The sequence below is a fragment of the Podarcis gaigeae genome, assembly GCF_964106915.1.
Source record: "Podarcis gaigeae genome assembly, chromosome: 2".
In the NCBI taxonomy this organism is placed as follows: Eukaryota; Metazoa; Chordata; class Lepidosauria; order Squamata; family Lacertidae; genus Podarcis; species Podarcis gaigeae.
The window spans coordinates 40,924,911-40,948,137 of NC_139679.1; positions in this window are offsets into that span (position 1 = coordinate 40,924,911).

A 23,227-nucleotide genomic window follows, 5' to 3' on the forward strand; every position below is an offset into this window, starting at 1 on the left:
AGGATGTAGGCTTGAATATTCAGTGATGAGAGGGCTGTGGTTGGGATAGACTTCATTCCTTCTTTCTTACCAGTAGTAGGTTTTACAAAAGAAAATAGGTTTTAAGGTGAAGACTTATCAAACCCTGGCCCACATTGCCCTGACTCATTATGGAGGTAAAATAATAATAATAATCAAAGAGATTTATACCTGAGATCCTAGAGGGGTCAGAATTGTTACTTCCTACCTATTGGAGAAAAGAGTTACTACTTATTAAGGGCAAATGTCCTTCACAGAAGAAATACGCTTTAAAATACTGCATTCCATAATCAATGATGGCATTGCTGTGTAATAATGGTGCAAAGCTGTTGTATCCCATAGCTAAGCTGCAAGAAGCATATGCAAAATCAGATTTTCTTCCATTTCATTTCCAACCTCCCTACTTGCATATGGCCTTCTGTGAGTCAGCAAATTCATCCTTTGTTGCCTTATCATTAGTAACCAGAGGCAGCAAAAAAGTTTCCCAATCATTTCCAGCCTCTTAGATGGAAATGAGTCAATACCGACATGGCAGAAGGGCAAAGCTTGTAGTTAAACACTGAGGGCAGAATGGCTTTCATATTGTTTTGCAAATGCAAGCAAAATATTCCTGTTTGGTGAAGCAGTCCCTTTAAAGAATCCCACGATACTGATAAAGCAAAAATGTGTCACTGTTCAGTGTATATATGTAAAATTACTTTAGCTTTTGAAATTTCTATTGCTTGGCTTAATTTAAAATGGTAAACAACAAATCCCAGTCCTATGTTTTCAGCCAAGGCTTCAAAAGAAGCAAAACAATCAGATTAAAAGGAAAAAAAGTTTTCATCAATTGAAAAAAAGAAAGTAGCACGAGTCCCACCAGCACTATTTACATGTATAAACACCATGATGTGCTAGGCCATGCTCAAAGGAGAACTAAGAACATAAGAAGAGCCCTCCTGGATCACATCAGTGGCCCATCTAGCCCAGCATCCTGTTCTCATGGTGACCCTTTTACCCCAACGCTTGTTCGGCATTCTCATTTTGGGGTGTGGGAGCAATACTGAAGAAGAAGACAAAGGGTGTGCACAACTCACAAGATTTCCCTTGGATAACTCTCTCTCTCTCTCTCTCTCTCTCTCATGTTCTTTCCACTTCAATCTGAGCCATTCCACTTCAGGTTCTGAGCCATTCTGAATAAAACTGGAGCTCCATATTCCCTTGGGGGTCTTCTTTAAAAGGGCTATAGCTTTTTCACCTTTGGGGCAAAGTGGATGGAATTTGTGTGGATTAAGGTGACCAAGTGGTATATATTCTTGCTTGTACAGTGGTACCTTGAGTTAAGAACTTAATTCGTTCTGCAGGTCCATTCTTAACCTGAAACCCAAGGTACCACTATACATTAAAAACAAAAAACTTTCCCGCTTCACACCAGCCCTTCCACTGCCTCTTTGTATCATCCTATGAGTCTTACAGACCTCCAAAAGTCCTTACAATGTGAGGCTATCCAGAATGCTGCCTGTGGAGTTCAGAAGAGCTTTAGGCCATTAGTGGCCAGTGGAGCAGCACAGGTAGGATGGTGTTGCTTGCCTTCCAAAGACTGAGCATATCTGCCAATTTCTGAGGCAAAATTTTGGACGGCCTCACTTTTTGTATAGCCCATGGACCCATAGAATAATAGAAGTGTAGGAAAACATAGAGCTATAACATTCAGAAAATAGCAGAAACAATAGAGTAACAAAGCAACACAATGCTTGGGCAGGGGGGGATGATCCAAGGGGACTACGTTAACATTGTACTTCAACTTGGGGAGAAAGAAAAACTCCTCTGTTCACCTTGCTTCACCTCATTACTTGTCAGGGTGGGGGTCGGGAGCAGATCAGCAATAACTCACAAGGTGTCAGTGAAGTTAACTCTTTATTCATGCACCCACTCTTTCCAGGAGGTCTTGCACCAATGAGACAGTTGTGAGGACAGAAGGTCCCCACCTTCCCACAGCTGTCTCCTCCTGCCCCAGTTCCTTCCCAAGCAATCTGAGGCTCCTTCAACTTGTCTGTCTCTGCTCCACTCTCTTTATACCTTTGTAGGTTCTGGAAGACCAGGGTGGAGGGAAGTTGGTCACAGCAGGAGGGGGAGAACCCCTAGTTTCTTCAGTAGACTGCCTCTTGGGCCCCCTGTCCTCCACTTCTGCCTCTGAGTCTGGACTGCTCTCTGCCACAGCTTCTTCCTGCTCGCTAAACCCTGTTATCTCTGCAGTTTCTGACACCTTCTTCTCACTGTCTCCTACCTCCTCTCCCTTTGACAACCCTGGCTCTGAGCCTTCTTCCCTTGGGGGTTCACCTGCTGGTGCCTCCCACCACTCCATGATGTTACTTGGCCCACACACAGAACCACTACACACCTCTGGAAAAGAAAGCACATTTCCCCATGGGGAACAATTGTTTTAGATCAATGTTGCAGGGTTGGTTTGAAATGTCACAAAGATGGAATAACTGTTCCTAAGGCAGAAACAATCTTTTCTCCAAAGCTCCTTCTTAGCTAGCAAAAGCAGTGGCGGCGTCAGCTCTCGCTCATCCCTTTTGCCTCAATTCTTGTCCTCTCCACTTCAGCCTTATTGAATATCACCCATCTCTTGTCATTTAGCTTTTATTGTTATAATAAATTAATCTCCAATAGTAGTTCCAGGCTTTTTATTGTTTTCAGATAACACGAGGTTCCATCTCTCCCCCAAGCCCTGCAATGTTCTTCCCTGAAATTTATCTGATTTGTCTGCAGACCTTATGCCCTAACGAAGCAATTGGGAGGGGTATTATTTTTTCAATTTGGTAAAACATTAGCGAGCGAGCACGGAGTCCAGCTTGTCAGCTAGCCAAGCCAAGTAATAAATCTGTTTGGAGAATGTGAAAACCTGCTTCGATTAACCTGATGAGCAGTTTGGGAGACAGAAGCCAGTTATTTCCAGCATTTCACAGTGATGCTGCCAGAGTAACTGGATCTCATAGGAGAACCTGTTTTAAATTTATTTTCCAGGGATTTGCAGGAGGAGAGGATACTATTTGGTTCATCTTCAGAATGCCAAGCACCAAGAAGTCAGGGGTGTTTCTTCCGCACCCATGATTACCCCACATTTTTTATTTGATTCCATAAGAGCTTATAATTGAGGGGTTTTCAAAATGGGGGGGGTCTGCCTTAGCTGGACTTATGCATGGACTCATGGATTGGAAGGGCATTTAATTGCTTTACTGGATCTAACCAAAACATTACACCAGTAGTATGTAACCAACCAAATATCTCCAGGAAGTTCCCAATCAGGACACAGCACTGACAGCCCCTGCCCCTTCTTGTTTGCACCCATTCACGCCACTTCTCAGCATGCAGGTCCTATTTATCTGCCATGGTAATTGCCACTAATCTATTCTTCATGGATTTTCCTATCTCAGTACAGTGGTGCCTCGCAAGACGAAATTAATTCGTTCCGCAAGTTTTTTCGTCTTGCGAGTTTTTCGTCTTGCGAAGCACGGTTTCCCATAGGAATGCATTGAAAATCAATTAATGCGTTCCTATGGAAACCGCCTTCAGACCAGGTCCGGGACAGTCTGTCCCCCGACCTCTTCTGAAGGCTGGGGGGGGGACAAGGGCTTTTTTTCCCACCGCCAGCCTTCAGAAGGCTGTTCTGAAGGCTGGCGGTGGGAAGAAAAGCCCTTCTCCCCACCTCCCGCCCCGCAAGCTCTGGGGACAGGAGGGCTTTGCTACCGACCGCCAGCATTTTAAAAGCCCCCGGGACAGCGGAGACTTCTCTGCCGTTTCTCCGCTATCCCAACGGCTTTTGAAGGCAGGCGGGGGGGGGAGCAAAGACTTTCGCCCACCGCCGGCCTTCAGAAGAGGTCCTGGACCTCTTCTGAAGGCCGGCGGGGGACAAAAGTCTTTGCTCCCGACGGCCAGCATTTTAAAAGCAGTCCGGGATAGCAGGAAAGAGCAGTGCAATTCCCTGCTATCCCGGACCGCTTTTAAAATGCTGGCGGTGGGGAGCAAAGCCATTCGGCCCCCGCCGGCCTTCCTGGACCTCTTCTGAAGGCCGGAGGGGGTGCGAAAGGCTTTGCTCCCCACCACCAGCATTTAAAAGAGGTCCCTGGAGATTTCCCTATGGGCTTTCTTCTTGCGAAGCAAGCCCATAGGGAAATTCGTCTTGCGGAACGACTCAAAAACGGAAAACTCTTTTGTCTTGCGAGTTTTTCGTTTTGCGAGGCGTTCGTCTTGCGGGGCACCACTGTATAAGCAGTTATCTCTGTTTGTGTGGAAAACTGAATAAGAAGAAATTAAAACAAAAACACAGAACTCTGGGTATATATATCTATATATATGCTTTCGTAGATTTTCACGGGTACAGGAATGCAGGTTTTGGTGTCCTCGGGTGTCTTCCCGTGTAAAAGTTGGGGTGTCTAGGCGACGTTTCGACGAGGTCTGACACAAGCCACAAAACCACAGCTCGCCCCTATACACGAAGCCAAGCCAAAGCACAACTAAGTGCAATACAGCCATCTTCTCAGGAAAACTCTTCACAAAGTTCAAGAGGTCAAGACACAAAGACTTTAGCAACTAATCCACACCTAATGACCCACCTAAGTGGTACTCAGGATATCACTCAAGAAATCACTCAAGGTATCTCTCAAGTAATTAAGGAACAAAAGAAGAAAAGGCACACTAGCCTGGGAACTTCCTCTCTGCCCAGAACATTGGAGGCTAGACACCACACCCCCTCTACAGTATTTATAGGAACTCAAACATTGAGATCCCGCTCTGTTCCAGTAACAAGAAGCCGAAAGCACCAGCCTGAAGATGACGAGTGAGACCTCGTCGAAACGTCGCCTAGACACCCCAACTTTTACACGGGAAGACACCCGAGGACACCAAAACCTGCATCTATATATATCTATCTATATCTATATCTATATATATCTATATCTATATCTATATCATCTATATCTATATCTATCTATATCTATATATATAATGACATTGTTGAAGCTCTAAATAGTCTTGGACCACATTATCTCAAGACCCAGTGCCATTTTGGTTGTGGCACCAAGGATCTGGAAAAATCTCTCTAGAGACTTCACTACTACTTGCTTTTAGGACACTGAAAGCTGTACTATTCCAGTAGGCATTTCGAGGACAATGTTCTCTGTAATTGGCTTTTTTTTTTTTAATGAGTACTGCCTTTAATTAATATCATTATTGGTTGTTTATTTTTTGTGGAAGAAGAAGAAGAAGAAGAAGAAGAAGAAGAAGAAGAAGAAGAAGAAGAAGAAGAAGAAGAAGAAGAACAACAACAACAACAACAACAACAACAACAGGCCAATTCCCTTTCCATCTGCAGCCCCAAGCAGCTTCCCTAGATCTGCTCCAGAGTATTGAGGGACCTTCAGTACAGTGCGGGAGATGCCAAAGCTGTAAAGAATACAGTAGGCTACAACTTATCATTGTTTAGATGTTGAAACTGATTTATGCATCATACAATGCAGAGGGGGAAGAGCCTCAAAGGTACAAACGTATAAAGCTTGGACCTGAATTTGCATGATAAAATTCACATTTACTAATGTCTGGAACAAGTTTTCCTTAACCAACCTGTTTTCTCTACAAATGCCTGCAGTAGTCACAATCATTACAGTATGCTGGAATAGTCAGTCCTCACTTTATAGGGGTTCTCCTATAAAGTTGATTATTTAAAACACTTACTGCATCAGGAAAATGCCATGTGTGTTTATGGGAGCTCCTTTCACAAACAAATGCTGAGCTATTTCTTTTATGCTGGATTAATAGAGGGGCACAATGATTAAGGCACCAGCACAGATTGGAATAACTCCACTCCTTAAATCATGATTTAAGCATCCTGCTCAGTACAACACGACACAACAATGACATGCCAAATGCTGAAAGATCACAATTTAACTGCTGTATCATAGCTGTATCTTTTCTATCTGTTGCGATTTCCTAAAGAGCTGGGATGGGCAGAAAGGCAAGCTATACATTTAAAATCTAAATAAAATAAGGAGTGATTTGCATAGATTCACTATGAGCATCTGTGGCATGTCATCTGTCGCATTGTCAAGCCATAAGAAGTAGACATGCTGCAGCTGTTTGGTGATATTCTTATTCTGAGATTGCTAACTCCTAAAGGAAGGTGGGATATTTTAAAAATTAAAGCTTTTATTTCCTACAGTTGTTGCTTTTGAAAAACAATAGATAATGCTAACCTTGCATTTACAAACACTCCCGGTAATAAGAGTACAGTGGTACCTCAGGTTACAGACACTTCAGGTTACAGACTCCACTAACCCAGAAATACTACCTTGGGTTAAGAACTTTGCTTCAGGATGAGAACAGAAATCGTGTGGCGGCAGTGGGAGGCCCCATTAGCTAAAGTGGTACCTCAGGTTAAGAACAGTTTCAGGTTAAGAACAGACCTTCAGAGCAAATTAAGTTCTTAACCCGAGGTACCACTGTACTAGAAGCATAATTTTCAAAGTTTCAGGAGAATAAACACTTCGAGCCCATCAATCAGCCACATGAAACTGCCTCAACTGAAGGTGAGGAGTCCATATATCCCAGGAGTCATATATTCACTACTGCTTTTAAAATCCTGTGGAAATGTGGCTAATACTTCTCACTTTATCAGCCACATCAATTGTGCAACCAGAAGGAAACAGGGCTGCCATCTCGCCCTCAGGATCATGGGTGCCTGCTGCTGCAACACAGAGATACGATGTCACACACACTCTGTGTAGGCATGTGCATGTGTTGTTGCACATCTGCATTGCAGTGGCAGCGGCTGTGGCTCCTCTTCCTCCTCCTCCTCTCGGCAGTCAGCAAAGCACCTTTTTCCGTGGGAGGGACTTGGTGGCAGAGAGACTCTGCATTTGCGCCCAAGCCACACATCCTGGAGATGGGTGCCTTGCTGGCTGGCTTCAGAGGACAGAGCTGAACTGCTTCTCTCTTGGAGGCAGCGCTGCCACCGCCTGCTGGCATTTCCCGTTGACTTTGTGGGTGCCCAGCCCCCAAGTTTATATTATTGTGGGTGCCCCCTAGCGTTGGCTCCTATAGAAGGACATGACATGGTTTGGGACCATAGGTCAGTGATGGAGTAGAATGCATCCTTCACATACAGAAGGTCTCAAACTCAATCTGTGGCATCTCCAGTAGGACCTCTGTCTGAAACCCCAGAGAGCTACTACCATTCAGGGTAGAGAATATTGATCTAGGTGGACCTATGGTCTGACTCAATATAAGGCAGTTTCATTCTTCTTCTTTGGCGATCACTCATAGCCAAGTAATATTGTCTTCCACAAACATGGTTTTGACAATGAGTCCGTAAGTGACTGTGGAGGCCAGTTCTGGAACCACACGTCCTTCCACAGTGGGGACATTGGTTTCCGGGCGGGAGTTGATCACGGTGTTTCATATACTCAACATTACAAATGATTAGCTCAAGACAGTAGCTGCATCACTCTTCTGACCCATGGTAGTTCCTCATTGTAGATGCTTCTGGTGCCGTGTTCCAAGTCTGACCTGTCAGTGTATCTCCCATTCTATATGGTAATATATGAGCTGAGCCCCAATTGCTGTCATTTGCTATGTCACTCTATCAAAACACCTTAGATGAATACAGTATATTCAGTGGGTCTTTATCTTTAGCTGGGTTGGGATGGCTCCTACTTGATATCCATAGCCCAGGAGTAGGCATCATGGTACTTTCCTGATGTGCTTTTAATTACAACTCCCATAATATCTTACCTTTGGCCATGCTGGCTGGGGCTGATGGGAGTTGTAGTCCACAATGTCTGGAGGGCCCCAGGCTGGTTACCCTTGCATTAGCCCCTTTATGTCTCTTTTCATCCCCCCCCCCCAAAGAACTCCCATTAAATCCTATATATAGCAAAGTGAATTGCTCAAAGAGCATATAATACTCTTTTATTGCTGGCATAACTTTCTTTCAGAAGATGAAATAATGCCAAATAGTACCTCTTTTCTTCATTTGGATGAACTTTCCTGAAAGTGTCAGACTCTTCTGGCTTTCTGACAAGGCAGAATGTTATGATGGTAAGATGAATGCCCACCGGGAGGCCAGCTTTTAATCTTCCCCTTCTGAATAATGCAGGTTTGAAGAGGTTATTTTACTTGGGTGAAAAAGGTCGATGCTTCTGTTATTTCACATGTGCCAGGCTTTCCTGGACTCTGTACCTCATGGCACCTAATAAAGTCCGGTTTCTGGAGAAATGAATGGGCTTGCTGTGCTGCCCCAGGCAGAGCCCTGCAAATTGTCAGCATTTTAAGAAGGCCCAAGGACATTGCTTTGGTGCTACAGACCTGCACAATACACAAAGAGGTGCCATAAGGGCCGGCCTTGGGCACAGGTTTGGAACCCTGCAGCCCCTAGGTACTCTTCAAATGATGCCTCCATAATAGCAGAGGGTCCTCAGCTATCTTTTTAAAAAAGAAAAATAACTTTTCATAGCAGGCACATCACTAGCAATCAAAGCAAATGGTCAATGCCCCCATCTTTCATTTCCTGCGGTTCCTCTAGGCCCCTGCTGTGAGTCCAGAGGCAGTCTGAGGAGGACAAGAGATGTTTTTCTACCTATTGCAGCAATTGCAATGTGCTGTTTATTTCTAACTATATTTGTGCAGTCATGCCACAGACCACCTGGACGAAGCTTGTGATGGTCCACAGACCAGTTTGGGAAGTCCTGGTGTACATGACATGGGAGAAAGAGGTTTTTTTTAAAGGCCTTCACAGTAGAGCAAGTGTTATGGATGGTCCCCCAAAGCCATTTTCAAACAAGCAAACATGTTGCCTGCCTCTTGGGAAGGGAGGTCAAAGGAAGCCAAATGTGATTTTTATACCCAGACAGCTTGTCCCCACTCCTGGCTGTGAAGGATGGTGATTTTTAGAGGTTTTGATTGGCTCCCTATATAGTGCTGGAGTATTAGCTTATAAAAGGCAAAATCCTTCGTCCCATTAACAATAACCTTTATCCTTTGTATGAGCAAATCCAGTCCCTGTTTTTTCTTTGACACCTTCCAGTTTAAGTTTATTAGTGGCTTGGCCATTGGTTCAATAGCAGCACTGATAACTCTGCATTAGGCTTGACTGTTATGTATTGAGGGTTATTAAATTGGCTGGCAGGTGTATAAATCTATCAGACACTGCCTCCCGCTCCCCCTTCCCAGTTTATTTCCCTCTCTGCCTGTGCTAGGATACTGCACAAAGGAATATGGAGCTGAAAGGCCAAGGGCTGGAACACAGAAAGAGTGGATCCATTTTGGGTCAACAGTTCTCTGTTAACCAACTGCAAAAACAGAAAAGAACTGCAGACAGACACAAAATGATGATGCCCAATGTGCTTAGTGGGAATCACTTTGCCCCCCAGGAAAGGACTTGCTCTGAAATGCGTTTGGACTGAAATAAATCTGATTCTTGTAGCACCTGCAGGGTTTTTGTCCCCCTACCGCCACCGCCCCAAGTACCGTAGTTGTCTGTTAAAACAGAACAAATATGTTGTTGGCAAGAGAGGAGATCTAAGAAGGAAGGATGGTAAGATGGGACCTGCTATAGTAGAAATGGCTGCTGATGAAAATTAAAACATATGGATTGCAGGATGCTGAAGCGGGGGACATAGAGATGCTAATAGACTGAAGATGCCTCATATTGTATCTTCCTCTTTTAACACCTAGGCGAAGCATAAGTCATAGGCTAAATGTGCTCTTCACCAATCATATGTGTCTAGGATTGTTCTCTGGGGGAAGTACCCACCGATTAAGTAATCCATATTTGGTCTCTAATGGGCTAACTGGATCTTTTGTGGTACATAAAATAATGTTACTTGGTATTGCTGTTTTGTTGGCAGCCATCTGTCTCGGGAGACAATGGAACAGTGTGCCTTTGAGGAGTAGAGTTGGACCATTGGAGACTTACAGTCCCTGTTGTGCCTGTAGAGACCAATATGGGAGAGACATGTTTTATTGCAGGGGGGGCAGATAAAGCTGTCTGGTCTTGCTACTACAGGTGCACCATGACTATTGCTCCTTTAATGAAAAAGAAAAACAGCCCTGGAGGAAGATGGCAATTTAGTAGTGATCCCTTATTCTACTAGGGCTCACCAACAATAAAGCATATATTATGAGTATGTGATAGAGCAGGAGAGAGTTAGGATTTGCATTATTTAACATTTTTCAAATAAAGCCGGGTGTGTGTGTGTGGAAAGGAGGAACTTTGTGACTCATCAGCTCACAATTAGATTTCTCTGAGCAGGCAAAAGGTTTATTGATGGATGATAGGATTTATAACTAATCTGCAGGGAATGGCAGAGTCAGTTACAGAATATGGTTTATGATCTGCTATCCCAGCATATTATGGAGCTCACATGTGATTTAATTTCAGCTGTATTTATTTTCAGAGATAGCTTCACTGTACACATTCCCTTGCCTGTGCTAAGAGGATGCTCCCATAAGCTTGCAGCTATCACAAGGTCATAGACTTTGCGGCAACCACGGGGAGATTGTAGGCCATCCTGTTTAAACAACATAGACAATCCCCAGCCCCTATAAACAGATAAACCTCCCATTATGGGGCAGTGCTTGAAATGATTTCCTAATCAATCATGCACCATGTTCTAAAGGGTACTTAAAGTCAACACATAAGATGTAGAGGCATTCACTGTTCAGTCAATCTAAATGTCACTTTTATTCAACTGCCTCCTTTCCATATTTGCTCAAAGTGCAGTAAACTTACAAAACTATTGTCAGCCTGGCATCCACTCTCTGATACTGCCTGTCATTATTAAGGAAATGTTAGGGGTGGGCAAATCTGTCCATTTCAGTTTCCCTCAATTTCTCATTTTTCATTCTTAGATTTAGTTCACGTTTCCACACCAGCTTGTGATTTGTATGAATTTCATCCGCCTTTTTAGTATGAGTTTCTCCTAATGTGCACATTTTGTATGCTCTTCTGCCTAATATTTTTGTCTAATGTTTACTAATCTAATGTGCTTTTATATGCAATTTCACTAATACAATGCCTTTTGATGTACACTTTGGACTTGTATGTGCATTTTTATGCATAACTTGGCTGTAAAATTCAAAGAAGTGTGAATTTTGAAGGATGGGGCCACATCTGAGGCAGGGTAGGACCTGGGCCAGGTTGGCCTGATGCACTGGGGCCCTCAGTTGAGTCAGTGGGGGGGGGGGCACAGCCCTACTGTTGAGCTCATTTCTCTTTCAAGTACCCAGAAATAACATAGCTGCCAACTCCCTGGAGCCCTGGGTGCCCGTGCACCCACAAATTTCCCCATGAAGGGGCCAGGTACCCACAAATTTTGGTGCCAGGGCCATGCACACTGTTGTCCATCAGCTCCTGAACGCCTTTGGAGTTGAATGTTCTGGCTCCTGAACGATTGAAAACCAGAAGTGAGTGTTCCAGTTTTCGAACGTTCTTTTGGAAGCCAAACTTCCAATGGGGCTTCCTGCAGCCCATCAGAAGCTGCGTTTTGGAAGTCAAACGTTTTGGAAGTCGAATGGACTTCTGGAATGGATTCTGTTTGACTTTTGAGGTACGGCTGTATTCTTAAGAGAGACATACCTCCCAATATGCATTGCACAGCACTCGTTTCTTTTGTACTTAGGCACTAAGTACAACTTAGCGGTGAAGTAGTCCTTAAAAGAGGGATGCAGGTGGTGCTGTGGGTTAAACCACAGAGCCTAGGGCTTGCCGATCAGAAGGTCAGCGGTTTGAATCCCCGCAACGGGGTGAGCTCCCGTTGTTCAGTCCCTGCTGCTCCTGCAAACCTAGCAGTTCGAAAGCACGTCAAACTGCAAGTAGATAAATACGTACCGCTCCAGTGGGAAGGTAAATGGTGTTTCTGTGTGCTGCACTGGTTAGTCATGCTGGCCACATGACCCGGAAGCTGTACGCCAGCTCACTTGGCCAATAAAACGAGATGAGTGCGGCAACCCCAGAGTTGGTCATGACTGGACCTAATGGTCAGAGTTCCCTTTACCTTTAACTTTAGTCCTTAAAAGCACAGATAGCGGCCATTGAACAGGTCTGACCATTGGTCCATGGAGCTCAGTACTGTCCACACTGCGTGGCATCTGTTCTGCAGGAATCTTTTCTAACCCTCCTTTGTAGTGCCAGGGATTGAACCAGGGACTATCTGCCTGCAAAGCAGATGCTCTCCCATTCATCTATGTCCCTTCCTCAGTCCTTGCTGTGGGCCCTATTTTTACCCCCTTTGCTTCTTGGATGCAGCTGTTTCGGGCACAGAGCAGAGATCCCTCTTGCTTTCATGTAGCACCTGCAGTCTCCCAAGCTGGCTTCAGGGGTTTGAGCTGCGCAAAGACAAGAGAGCAAAGAAGGCAAAACGCATGCCTGTGCACCTGCCCTCCATCTTTCCAGCCGAGCAGCTGTGGAGGTGTGAAATGCTGACACGCCAGCTGCCGCGGCCATTTATATCTCAGAGATTGCTCTCTCAGGACAATAATGGATGTTGGACAAATGATGATAGGGAGCTCAAAGTGCTATTACTCATTATTGAAACTTTGCATTGCTCTCCGGTCAGTGCTAAAACCGTAAAGTCGGCAGCCAATGGGCAAGCTCCCGCTAACCTCTGCCACAGGACTAAAAGCTTTTGGAAAGGCAAAGAGAAGTGCTATCAATCTTGCAAGGGCCGACAGTCAACATTTGTCACAGAAACCTTTAAGGCTTGGTTTAATCTCTTCCCTTTTGGAGAGTTCATCATAACAAATAACTGGGTGGCTTAACCCTGGCCAACAAATCTCTCTTTCCCACTCCAAATGGAAAGGGAAAATGGCCCTTGATAGGACCACTGGCCTGTTAGTTGGTGGCGCTTTTGCCTTGTGTGGTCCTAGACACTGTCCTAAATGGATCCGGAGCCTGGTGTTTATACGTCCTGCCTATTGTTGTGATAATGCTGAGGCCCGCACATTTTTAAACCTTGCATGGATGTGCATACCACCATCCATTAATCTTCCTCCACACTGGGGAGCAAAGGGAATTGTTTACATTGTGGATGTTATAAGGGATTGGTCTTACATTAACCCTTCATTTGGGAGTGTTAAAATCTGTCCATCAGAGTGAATTAGAGATTTGGGTTGTCAGAGAACCTATCCCAAGATGGCTCCCATTCTGTGAGCTCAGCTGTGAATAGATATTCCTCATCCTGAAATATCCTCCTACACCATTAGAAAATGGAAGCAACCCCCAAGCATCCACTGGTGGTCCATGAGATAGTAAGAAAATATATGTAAACAGCAACATTGTCTTTGAACCACATTGACCTGGTTCCCACATAATGCTAAGCCAAACCATGACTCGTTCATACTTCCTTTTATGCTGTGTTTCTAGGGTGCTTTAAAACTCTGTGTCTGAGCACACACACCCCCCCCCGCTCTTCCCCATGAAAACCCGCTCTTCCCCAAATCAAATGGCAACCTGCAGAAAACCCAAACTGTTTGTTCTGATTCAGCATTAAAGAGCAAATTTTCATGGGGAAAATGTTGGGAGGGGGGAGCGCTCAGACACTGTGCTCTAAAGTGTGAATCTGTGCCTGAAAAGGTAAATGTGGGTGAGCGATTATAGTTTACATGGATGAGCTCATGGAGGAGATGACAGCCACAGCCACAGCCGATTTCCCTGCTGCTGTACTATCCAAGTTAAGGCATCGTTTGGTTCAGCATGTCATCCTAACCTTAGCTTCTGGCTTATCCTACACTCATGGTTCATCTTGCTCTAGATAAACCATAAACTATGACCGAGGTTTGTCCTGGATTTACAGCTCACAGTTTGTCTTGAGGAGACAAACCCTGAGCTTGGGTTTGGATGGCACTTCAGTTTAACCCTAGGAGCGGCAGGTGTGCCAGTGCTGGTGAAACGGAGTCCCCCGCCCCTCACCTTCCTCAGTGACCCCTCAGATTGGCTCAGGAGGTTGGCAGAGCCCCCCAGAACAGGGGGAGGAGAGGAGAGATGGTTTCATGTTGTGAGCTGAAATGCCTGCACTGACAGAACAATCTTTTTAGTGCTATGCTGAAATCATACCATAGGGTGCTGGTTTGGCAATGTTTGCAGAAATATGGGCAGCTAAAGCTCTATAAAAGCAGCAGACCAATCATGGCCAACATTTGGGTAAATGTGCCACATCCAAAGTAGGAGTCTAAGACATATGGAATATTTTCAGGCCTTGGTGTGGTTTATTGAGTCTTTCTAGTCTGCTGAGCCAAGAAACAGCTAGCCATTGCAGGACTGAAGACTTAGGAAGTTGTGTGACCATAACACTACCGATTAGATGCCTGTTTAGGTGTGGCCAAATACCCACTGCATGTGCCGCCTCTGGCATCTGTGCCACAAGTTGACACAAGCCACGTTTTACCAGTTTCTGCAATAGGCAGGATTCGGTTTAAGCCTGCCTGAGGAGGATATTGAAAGTGTTAAACAACTGGGGGGAGGGGGAGGCAAGTGCCATAATAAAAGTTCAAATTATTTAGAACTCCCACCCACATTGTGATCTTTGTGAGATTTAACAGAAGAAGCTCTCTGAAAAATTGATATCGGTGTCTGCCTCATATTCTCCGGGGAAGAACCATTTGAGGAATCTATTGGAAAAGCAAAGGGCTGGGTTGTGGAGAGCATTGTAGGGGGGATCCGACCAGGGAAGATGAGTCTGTTAATGGAAATATTGATTGTTTCGGAGGTTCAGTGCTGCCAACCGCCGTGCACATATGGTCCCGGTTTTATTGATATATGAATAAGATTAAACATGACACCTGTGTCAAGTGAATCCCTAGGTACCATTTAACTAACACTTAAAGCAGCTGCCTTTGAAGGATTACCTTCAGGCACAGGCCACCCAAGCAGAACAATATCATCGCCAGAAGTACTTTCCCAGTTGTCGACAAATGGGAATTCTTGCCTTATAGCCGCAATAATTACACTGTATTAGTGAAAGTCAAACAATGGGGGCATTTAAGGGCTGATTTCCTTCTCTTTGGCAGTGAAGGGAGAGTCAAGTGGACAATATGAGACAGGAACCCAGAAGACGTGCCTCCCTTTTACTGCTGCAGTTTCTCCATCTGAGAAACCACTGAGGCAAGAATTTGCTCATGAGAAGAGTCTTATGAGAAGAGTCATGCTTTGAGTTGACCCAGTCATGAGTATTGACTAGTTAATTCAGTAGTTTTAAAGTTTTTAAAAAATCACTCACTTCTAACACAACTGGTTATTTCTCCCCCCCCACACACACACACCCGCTGCAAGCATTTAACTTTTACTAATTAGCTAAGCTCTAACGTGAAGATTCGTCCTCCAGCTTTCTCAGCATTTATCTGACACAACCATTCTCTAGGATCCTCTGTATGGAACTATTATATTTCTTTATTAAAACTCTAGGATTACCAGTTGGAGAAAAGAGAGGACATTTTTGCCTTCCTATGAGGTACAAAGAACTAAGATTCCCAGAGTTTCTTTGTTCACACTGAAATTTCAGTACACTTTCGGAAGTCTACAAGGCAGCCAGCTGGCTGCAGGAAAAGGAACTAAAGCAAACAAGGAGAGATACTGATCCCAGTAAGGGTGCCGGTCAGTTCTGCGGCTAAATTTCCAGGCCCCAGAAGTTGGGCGAGGAAGGCAGCAGTAACTCCTGGCCAGTAGTGGTGGGGGTTGATGGAGCAATGCAGCTAGTGCTGAGTTCAGAGCCCCAGTTCACTTTCACCATGGCATGATTTGAAGTGTCTATGCCACAGAAAGGGACGCGGGTGGTGCTGTGGTTTAAACCACTAAGCCTAGGGCTTGCCGATCAGAAGGCTGGCGGTTCAAATCCCCACGACGGAGTGAGTTTCCATTGTCCAGTCCCAGCTCCTGCCCACCTAGCAGTTTGAAACCACGTCAAGTGCAAGGTACCGCTCTGGCGGGAAGGTAAACAGCATTTCTATGCACTGCTCTGGTTCGCCAGAAGTGGCTTAGTCATGCTGGCCACATGACCTGGAAGCTGTCTGTGGACAAACACTGGCTCCCTCGGCCTATAGAGCGAGATGAGCGTGCAACCCCAGAGTCGTCCGCAACTGGATCTAACGGTCAGGGGTACCTTTACCTTTATGCTACAGAAAAGGGGATGATTTGGGTCCCTTTAAGAGCTCTGGAGCATGGTCGCATTGAGCACAAGTACCATTCTTACCAGCACTGCAACTAGCCATGAAACATTTGGGTGGGTGTGGGTGTGTAAGGGCAACTTTCAAACTGGTTCATCTCACATGCCTGACAGTCAAGGAATCTGTGTAATTCTGTGACGGGGGTGGTTATCTGCAGATTGAATACTTCTATATCACAACACATGCTCCATCCACAAATCCTCCTTTTCTTCTTGAGCCCTTGCTCTGCCTTTACTGAATGCTGATGCAGAAAAAGCAATGGTGACATCAGCTTTATAAAGGCACCGTCAGATGTCAAAACAGATACACATCAAAAGAAGAGCAATGAGCTGTGCCTTCTAACTGTCCTGAGCCTTTGTGGGCAAAATTTATAATCCAATGGTGCCTGAAGAACAGAGAGACAGCGCTCTTGCCTTGCCTTTTCAAGTGGCCAGTTTTCCTTGCTGGGAGTTTATAATAAATGGATGAGTTTAGTGTTTTACATGAACATGTTTTCCCAAATTTACTGTGTTTTCCCTATTACCTTTACAGACAAATCTTCCTCAGCAGCCTTCACTGTAAACATGCCATGTGAAAACTAGTCCCATGTATTAATTTCTTATTTTTTTTTTTTAAAAATGTAAAATACACTATAAATATACTCCTCACTCCTTCCTGAAATGAAACCTGTAAAGGCTCCATCTCATATTACCCCTTTATGGCTGCAATGCCTGAAGGAGGCTAGAGACATAATGGAAACACCTCATTTTACATTGAACACTCAGGTCTTGACTGAAAGTTGGGGAGAAACATCCAATACGGTTAGGCCCTGGACTTCACCAAGTCCAGTACATATGGCACAGATAACAACCCTGTGCATATTACTTATCCTATGAAAGTAAATTTAAAACCAGAGGACATGTTATTTTCACTTTCTGTGAGACACTCTCTGTGTATTTTTTATTTTCTTTTGCAGATGACCACAGTGCCTGGAGACAGGCAGACAGGTTGTGCATCCATAGCAGTGACCAGAAGAGAAATGACCACCGGGAGGAGCACAGAAAGAAGAAACACCATAGTGCATTTGCGGCAGCACAGTTGGTTGCCCTCATCTGCCCCAACTGCAACAAAACATGTCTCTCCCATATCCATCTCTACAGCCACAACAGACACTGTAACCTTCCAACACTGCCAAAGGCACATTCCTCCATTGTCTCCCAAGACAGACTGATGGCAACAACAATAAGGTCACGTCTAGGGAAGGCTCAAGGTGTCAAGTATTCAACCATTGGGACTATATGAAGAAATTCTAAAACAGCAGGCCGGTGGGATTAGTGCGTTCTACAAGAGAGAATCATCTGAGGTCGTCTGAGGTTGTCATAAAGGCTTTGCCACGGGGATAGTCAGTAACACCATCTCTGTGAGCCAGTATGAAGGGCCGTCCCTCAGAGTATCTTTGGTTCATGCAGATAGTTCCAGGTTCAATCCCTGGCATCTCCAGGTAGGCCTGGGATTGTCCTTTGCCTGCAAACCTGGAGAACTGCAGCCAGTCAGCATAGACAATGCTGAGGCAGGTGGACCAATGATCTGCCTCGGTATAAGGTAACTTCCTGTGCTCCTATGTGACCATTCTGATGGCTGTGGTGTTGTGTGTATTGGCTTCATCTTGAAAGAGTTTGGTCATGAAACAGAGTGTTTTATGACAGATGGAGAGAACACCCAGACCCAGCCAGGAAAACCGAGGGCCTACACAGGCGCCACAGTCCTGTTGCTCTCTTGGAGCTCATTAATCTACCATGAGTTGCCATTATGCGAAACTCACATAGCCCGGTGCGTTCAGTTGATCTGTTCTTGTTCTATACTCCCTTTGAGGCCTATAAAAAAAAAATTCTGCCAAGCTATGGCAGCAAAGCTGTGGGAGTTTAATTTCCCTACAACGGCAGGTGGAATTGCCGGTGAAGCTTACAGGCCTCTTTTCTGGAGGGAAGTGTTATCACCCACAGCATGCCTCCTGTGATCTCCATTGGCTTTGACTGTTACACATGCTTTGAAGGTATGTTCAGAGTCCCCTGTGGCTGTTCAGGATGTGACTCCGAGCGGCCCTCTCTTAACGCATGCAGCGTTCTGCGGGCAGAGATCCTTTCATTAAAACTGATAGATGACACTTTCCCTTTCCCTTTCCACGATATTTACAATTCAGAGAATTGTGATCAAAGTGCTGGGAATTAGGGTGTTGACTCAGGATAATTAGTTCCTTTCTGAACGTGTGCCTCAAAAGGGAGCTGAGGCTTCCCTCCTCCCTGCCATGTGGACTTGCGCTTCGCATTACCGGAAAGCATTTCAATCCCTCTGATGTCTTTTAGATATATTTGCTGACTCTTAATGTCAGTAACTCCCTCTGCGGTTAGAAACCTGAGGTGACAAGGGAGGGAGGAGGTGGTGGCGGTGAAAAAACAACACAGCGGAGTTTTACAAGCTTGGATAATTCAGGTGCAGAGATAATAGTAAAATCTAAAAATAAAACACCAGTAGCTTTAGGATGGTGCCTGATGCATTTGGAGATCAGCTTCGTTCTAACAGTGGTAGGTAGGTAGGTAATGTTAAGGAGAAAATTAGTATGTCATGCTTTGTGGTTATTATAATGCTGTGTTTGTTGGCTGCTGTTTTTCATGCTGTGTCATATTAATGCCTTGGAGGTAAAGAGATGCAATAGAGAAAATTAATAGGAAGCTTTAAAGGAAGCCTGATGAAGTTGCAAACAAACAAAGCTTCATTAATGGTGGGCTTTATTAAGAATGCTGTGCAAAGAATCGGTGCAGCAGCCCATGCAGAATGCTAAACTCCAAACTCAGAACTGAGTGCTGTGGCCCTCTGGATATTGTTGGGCTCCCATCAGCCCCTGCTAGCATGGCCAATAGTCAGCGATGATGGGGCCAGATCTTCAGCCGCATCTGGCCATCAAGTCCCCATCCTGGGTGTGGAGTTGAAACATGTCACCATGCTCCAAGGGCTGTAGGGCCAGAAATGGGGCATTTCAGGAGCACTTGTCACTGGTCCCAGAGTAGGTAAAAAGTAAAGGTAAAGGACCCCTGGACGGTTAAATCCTGTCAAATTTGAATATGGTGTGCAGCGCCCACCTCCGCTTTCAGGCCAAGGAAGCTGGCATTTGTCTGCATATAGCTTTCCATGTGGCCATCATGACTAAACCGCTTCTGGTGCAACGGGGCACCGTGACAGAAGCCAGAGTGTATGGAAATGCGGTTTACCTTCCTGCCACAGCAGTACCTATTCATCTCTTCATGCTGGTATGCTTTTGAACTGCTGGGTTGGCAGGAGCTGGGACTGAGCAACAAGAGCTCACCCCATCGGGCGGACTCGAACTGCCGACCCTATGATTGGCAAGCCCAAGAGACTTGGTGGTTTAGACCACAGTGCCGCCCGTGTCCCACGGTCCCAAAGTATGGTCTGAAGGCACATGAAGCCTTGCTGAAGCTAAGCAGGCCTGATTAGTGCCAGGATGGGGGACTGCCTAAGAACCATATGGATGGCACTCTGGATTCTGTGATGGAAGAAAAGTGGGGTATAGATTTAAGAAAAATAATACTACCCTCTGCCTCAGGAGCTCAGTGCCAGCCTGAGAAAGACTCAAGGTTGGAGTCCAACAACATCTGAAGGCCACAGATTAATCACTCTTGATCTAGCTTGATGAAGAGTTCTAGAGAACTCACAAAGTTCAGTATTTTGCTTGGTCCTGTTAAAGGTATTGCCCAATTGTTTAATTTTTGGAAGGTGCTGGGTCCCCCCCCTTTTTTGGATCAAATGGCTTCCTTTATTGACTCTCAAGTGTATGTATTTAATCCATGTTGGGAGGATGGACCTCTGCTCCTATAAAATGGCGGAGAAATAGGCTAATATTTATATATGAGACACTATCAATTATATTGTTGCCAGCATTTTTCTTTTCTCACATGGCGCTCCAGTTTTTATAGATGGTTCAAGAAAACCAACCATATGAGATCAGGCCTGATTTGCATGGATTGCCCCATTGCCTGCAGGCTCCCCAAGGAAACATCCATCTTCTTGGCAGAGTTATGTGCAATCTCCCCAGTACTCACTGGACTACATCAGGATACAGCCGTTGGAAAACTCCATCATTTACTCAGCCTGAAGTGAGCTCGTTACAGACACTGTGGTTGTTTCGGTTCAGTCCACACACCCTGGGCTTGCCACAATTTGATTTCAGCATGTCTTATTTTATTCCCTTCATAGTGGATTGAATAGGGTCTTGCAGTTCAGGGTCAGATGAGGTAGCAGAATCTACTGCTCCCTTGTTCATAGTACACATAATTTTGCAATATGTATATGTATACACACACCGCTTATCAGATTGTACTACTGCACAGCCTGAAGCAAAAGCACATTGCAGATTGGCTATTACAGATCAAATTCATACAAAGACAATTTCTTTCTATAATGCCCGCCAAGCCAATGGTGCCATGTGTGTATACCTGGCAGAAATGCTTGAGGAACTGGTTCTATGGGAATTGTGATACACATTGAACAGATCCACCCCTCCTGGATTAATGTGCAGACTGGAACACAATGATCCACTGGCTTTTGCGCTTTCCAAATATCCCGGAGTTGTTTTTGCCTCAAAACAGAAACTGCAGCTTTTTGCACTTTCTCCTTTTCTAAAAGTTTACAATTAGCGCAGATAGGAGATGGAATGAGCCAAGGCCCCCTTCCATTGTCTTATATTGTCTTCTGCAACCCTTTTCACCCAATGGGAGCAGCAGAGGTCAGTGCAAACGTGCATTGGCCATTTCTTCTAGTTCTTTTGAGGGGTGTAATTTCCCTGGGAGCATTCTACTGAGTCAGGCCATAGGTGCATTTAGTTCTGCACTGTCTGCACTGGCAGAGGCTTTCCAGGTTTTCAGGCAGGGGGCTCCCCCAGCCCAACCTGGAGATGCCAAGGATTCAATCTAGGACCTTCTGCATGCAAAGCAGGTGTTCTATCACTGAACTACAGCCCTTCCCCAGGAATGTACATTTTAAATCATTTTCGAAAACTTAAAGCACTTTAGTACCCTGTCATTTATGTTGCAACTGGAACACTACTTAAGCACCACCATTAGAAAACAGTACTCATCAATAACATCATAATTCTAGTCCTGAGCACATTTCCTTGAATGCCCCACTCTTTCAGTGGCTTTGCTTGCTGTCTAAAAATGGCAGGCTCCTAAACAATTTAAAGACTTCCCAAACAATCATTGTAAATTCACATTATGATGCTAAGTCCTAACCAATTTCAATAGATGCTTAATCCCCTTTGAAGGTGTGTGTGTGTGTGTGTGTGTGTGTGTGTGTGTGTGTGTGTGTGTGAAATAGATCTGCAGCCACAGATGACTTGGATTTTAATGCAACACATTTTTCCCCCTCCTACTGTGTAATCAAACTGAGCATCTGAAATCTATATTTTTTCATACCTGATCTTTCCAGAAGAATGATCTGTGGGTGGACAGCTCTATAGGTGCTTGTTTCCAACAGAAAGACTAATTGTTTTGATTGCTCTTTAATTAATCTCCTTGGGCCTCGGCAATGAACTTTTGTTAAGTTCACAAGGCAGTAATGTAGGTGTAAAGCCCACCATCAAAATGCAGATCGATGCGCTTGATTGCATATGGGTGGGAGATATGGATTGATACAAAGGAGATATTTGCACAATGGGCTCTTAATAGTTTATTACTTTCCTTTCCCTTGTCACCTCCCATCAGCCACGCTAATAGGTCGTAATCCTGCACCAAGTAACACAGCTATTGCTCCCCTAGGAATGGGCTGTGGCGTGGGGAATGGCACTCAATGACCTCTTCGGCTAAGTGAGATTGTGCAGTACCTGCTCTGGGTGAGATAAACGGTCTGTTTACATAAGTTTATTTTAAATAATCAACCTCCAAAGGCTGGAGGTTGCTGGAGACACAGTATCAGAGCATTTACGTATTGTTGCTTTAAAACCCAAAGGAAGGACAAGCAATCTGCGAAGTTTTTCCACCACCGATCATTTGATCGGTAATTTATATTACAGAATGTATTAACTGCACTTACAGCAGGGTTCCCAAGTTGTGGTGCATACTGCATTCAGGTGGTCTGTGTTGTGTCTGCATTCATATTGATTTTTAATTGTATTTTTACTGCTTCTTTTTTAAAAAATTTACAGCCTCACAAGTAAAATTCCATAGAATACGTCCATAGGTAAGGTGATCCCCAAGTAAACTCATCCCAAGCTGTTAAAGGCTTAATAGTAACACCTTGAACTTGACCTGGTAAATGCATTGGGAGTTGATGGGAAGTCTTTTGTATTTTAGTAAAACTGTAGGATGAAAGAGATTGTATAAGATTGAATTAATTTTTATTTGTATGTTTACACAAGATGGTTTTTTTGTTTACATAATATTTTTTTTTTTGTTATCAAGGAATCTCAATCACGTATTTAAAAGGCAACCCCCCCCCAAACCTGAACTTGACCTGATAACAGATGGGCAACCAGTGCGGGTGTCTGAGCAGAGGTGTTATATGCTGACAGGGTCTCACTCCCGTTGCAGTATTCTGCACAAACTGAAATGCCATTTCACGGTCAAGACCAAGGGAATCCCCATCTAAAGGTCCCTTCCAATACTGATTCTATTGGGGGGGGGGAATCAGTTCCCTCCTTACATTCTCACTTCGATCACAGCAAATAAAAATTATTTATGTTTCACACATGGATGAGAAAACTTTTGGAGACAGACTGGGATATGCTTCATTTGGGTCTTTAACATTTGTAATATTAATTAAGAACTGTGCTGTGTGCCCCATAGCTGGCCTACCATTAAATTCCACAAAGGCAGAATATTGGCTATCCACTGCCACTCATGCCTGTTGCCTTTGTCCATGGAGTTTTCTTGGCAGGGATACTGGAGTGGCTTGCTGGTTCCTGCTCCAGGTGGATCACGTTTGGTCAAAACTCTCCACTATGACCTGTCCATCTTGGGTTGCCCTG